Raw genomic sequence first — 4,161 nt, forward strand, 5'->3', positions numbered from 1 at the left:
TTTCATAATCGTAGTAGGCAGGAAGGAGCTCAGGAGGAAGCTCGCCTACAACTTCAGTGATGCAGCTGTGCCAGCCGTGTGAGCATCAGCAGGGCAAGCCCAGGCCCCGAGTCTACGTGGCTGCACCCAGTTCTAAGTTATTGGCTAAGCGACAGTGTATGGTCTTCACAGAGTGCAAACAAAGCACTTAAAAAGATCCCTACCAGAATACCCACAATATTCAGAGACCCCAGAAATTCATTGTTGAAGAAATAAATAACTCCTGAAGGGAAAGTTCGGAAGACAAGGATAATCACAGCAGTGTTTCTCAAGTGTCATGAGGATGACGTAAGAGCCTTTATAGTGCTGGTGACATTATGGCTTTGTTGTATTCTTTTCTCTCTGTGCACAGGTTTCAATGCTGAGATTTCTGTTGAAAGGGGACTTGAAAACCTTCTAAAACATTGTGAGAATTTTCTAAGCATGAGACTGAAGGCTTTGTTCTCCACTTTTAATAATACAAGTCAAACAAAACTGGGTTCTGTACAGTACACATCAACCTCCTTCAAATGATGAATTAACAAACAAACAAAGAACAAATGTAAAGTCAGACATTTAAAAGTAAGCCTGAGCTACTATCTCCCAAGAGCCTATGGTCTCATGGTCTTCCTAGGCCAAATGTTAATGTGGGATGTCCTTCTGTATATGTGTTATTTTTATTGGCTGATGAATAAAGCTGTTTCAACCAAAGGCTTAGCAGAGTAAAGTCAGAGAGATATTTGAACAGATATATAGAGAGAAGGCAGGGTAAAAGAAATATCTTGTAGCCACTGAAGGAGAAAGATGCCAGAACATTACCAGTAACCTTATGGTGACACATAGATTACTATAAATGGGTTAATTTAAGATGTAAAAGCTAGTTAGGAATATGCCTGAGCCATTGGCCAAACAGTGTTGTAATTAATGTAGCTTTTGTGTGATTATTTAGATGTGGGCAGATGGGAAATGAAAGCACAGTTTCATTTGTGAATAGTAGTATCTCTACGGATGATGAAGATAGACAGTGGGCTCTTAGGGAGATGGTTTATCATGTAAAGGTGCTTGCCATAAATCTAATGGCCTGAGTCCAAACCCCAGGATCCAAACGGTAGAAGAGAGCTGACACTCACAAGCTGTCCTTTGACCACTGTATCCCCATGCAAATAAACGACACACCTTAGGGCCTTTGCCCGTGCACCCCACCGCCGACACACAGAGTAAATACATATATCTTTTTTTTTCTTTTTTTTTTCAAACAATCTCACAGCATTTATTGTCACCTGATAATCACATAAGGGCCACTAAAACAACATGAATAAATGTTCTGGACTATGCTCCCAACAGAAGACACCTTTAAAAACACTGCACTTCCTCTTCAACTTCTCAAGCGCCTGAAGGTCTCTAGTTGGAAACACTTTGGAGCAGAGTTATATTATCTCCTTTCAGAATGATCCGACCCAATTGTTTCCTTGACTTTGTTTTAGAGTGAATCTCTTCTGCATCATCTAATACGAGGTTCATGTACTCATCAAAGCCAATAATACAACATTCTATCCGCACATTCACTTGCTCATACAGCCAGACCTGAATCCGAGACCTGTTTTGCAAGTATCTGAAGATGAGGTTGATGGGCTGCACCATCACTTTCTGCACCTTCTGGCCCTGGCCGCGCTACGCCATGGTGGAAGTCACAAAGACCGCACGAGCAGGAAACTTTTTTTTTTTTTTAAAGAAAGACAGTGAACCAATTTCTGTTTTAGGTTTAATTAATTTTCTTCACGAAGCAGTGAAGTAGCAATCTTGGGAAAGTAGTAAGTTTCCCACTGAGAATACTAGAAGATAATTTGCCCTTTCCTATCAACTACCTGTAACTCGAGCAATCAGAGAAGGAAGACAGGCGCAGAATTAATGAGCAAACTCGTCAACAAGCAAATCAGTTAGAAATGAAAGCCCACAGCCTCATTCCAACCAAATGTTCTCTAAATTTAATGGTGTCTGTGGAAATTGAGCAGGTGCCTCCTAGAGAGAGATTATTTCAAAGGCTTCGAAGCCAGCAGTAGCACTCAAAATGTTATAAATTGAACCTTCAGCCTTCACCAATTTTTAAAATCTTGGTATAGTTCCCCCCACTTTAAACACTCGTTTTTAGTTCATATTGCCTCCCAAAGAGAGAAGGTTGCCATCCCATAATGTTAAGCAGTCACTAAAAGCTGTTTGAGTAAGGAATGGCCTTGAGGGTTTTTGTTGTTGTTGTTTTGTTTTGTTTTTCATGAGAAACCACCTCCCTCAAAGTCACCGTTTTCTAACCACAATTACAGATTCCTGAGAAGGGCTCTGAGGCTGTGTCTAGCTGACTTGCCGCTGCTTTCCAGTATGACAGTGGGGAACTCCTGAAGATGGCAGCAACAGTTTAAATTTCGCCAGCCTCTGCAGGGTGAGCCCGCTACACACACACACACACACACACACACACACACACACACACACTACACAGCAACCAGAGGATGCTGGCAGGCAGGCTCCGGCCTTTATCCTCACCCCAGCACGTTCAGCCGCTGCATCAGATTTCAGCATTACCCCTTTGAGCTTTGCACAGCATAGAATATGGAGAGAAGAACTTAGAGGTAGGGGAAAAAAATGTGTGTAGGATTCCCTTTTATCAAAGGAAAAAGAGAGCTTTGAAACCTTTCAATGCCGGCAGACCTACATAGCCTTCCCAGCAAGCAGTCTCTCCATGAGTATGAAGCTGAAGAAACACAGACTGTAGGTCTGCACTGATTTTTAAAATGCTATTGCTCTCCGCTGGCTACTAACCCTATTAGATAAAGAATGAACAAAGTATTCCTTCTGGTTTTTTTTTTTTTTTGCTAGAAATACCCAGTAAGGAAAATTAATGTTTATTCTGTAATTGCAGGAAACAATAAAAGGCAGTGCCTGTATGGAAGAAGTCTTCATGAATATAAATGAACCTTTCACTTTTGATTTGAAAAGCTTTATTCTTCACATACTTCCCTATGGAAGCCTAAAACATATTTTCTAGGCGGATTAGTACATTTACATTTATAATTATGCTGAACTCAATTAGATATTTCAAATGTAAAGGCAATACACTTCTTTATAAAAATAAATAATGCATATATGCATATGTATTTAATAATTTTCTCTCATGTATCCTATTTCCTCTGGTCACTGTTGAATATGCTTTAAAAATTACTAAGATGTGAGGAAGCAGACATTATTGCAACTTTCTCTAGATCCATAGATACCAACTGCACTCATGTAATAATTACATATTCTTCTACTGTGATGGGCATTTTGCTTTTAATTTCCAGTTTTGGTATCACTGCATATCTATGTGATTTCATGTAAATTTATATACTGGTTCTTTTATTCCTGCAGGTCAGAGTTCCCAAGATGGAATGTTCCACAGAGGCACAGAGGTTTTGTGTAACACACAATTTGGACAACACTGTGGGGTGCTTTCTAATGTTGCAATATGCATGAGTGTTCATCTGCTCACATCCTTCCAGAAATTCATGTTACCAATATTCCCTAGTGTTTGAGGGTTTTTTGTTGTTGTTTTGTTTGCTAGTTTGTTTTTGTCTTTGGACAAAAATGGTACCTTGTTTGAATTTTTATTTTCCTTGCAAGGTTACCTGGATTGGTATCTAAGCATATGTGTTCAAACCCAACTGTTTAACTGTACAGCTTACTAGCTATGTGTTCTTAAAAGGCCAATAACTTCTCTGTGGCTCAGTCTCATCATTACAGTTGACAATGGAGGAAAAGGCAGTACTCACCTCATGGATTATTATTGGGATTGATTGAGCTCCTATTTATAAAGTTTAGAATAGTGCCTGGTGCTTGGAACAGTGTGGTATCCATACTAAGCACTGTGTTAACTAAATAAATATATCCAGTAATACTTAATGCCTGCATGGGCTACTTCTCTTATTTTGTGACAAAATAACTGACAAAGAACAACTTAAGAGGGGAAAGGTTGCCTCTGGCTCACAGTCCAGAAGATACAATCTATCATGGTGAAGAAAAACTAGCTGTAGGAAAAGCAGACCGCTGGTTACACAGCGTCCCTAGTCCGGAAGCAGAAAGTGAACAAGAAATAGGCACAGATTATAAAACCTC

At 39.8% G+C, this 4,161-nt stretch overlaps 1 pseudogene; it reads right to left on the minus strand.

The window, feature by feature from the left end:
- Nucleotides 1-1,383: 1,383 nt before the first annotated feature.
- On the minus strand, nt 1,384-1,698 carry LOC125387893 (small nuclear ribonucleoprotein E pseudogene; annotated as a pseudogene).
- Between the last annotated feature and the right edge of the window lie 2,463 nt (nt 1,699-4,161).

This window comes from Myodes glareolus, chromosome 11 (assembly GCF_982192425.1).
Source record: "Myodes glareolus chromosome 11, mMyoGla1.1, whole genome shotgun sequence".
In the NCBI taxonomy this organism is placed as follows: domain Eukaryota; kingdom Metazoa; phylum Chordata; class Mammalia; order Rodentia; family Cricetidae; genus Myodes; species Myodes glareolus.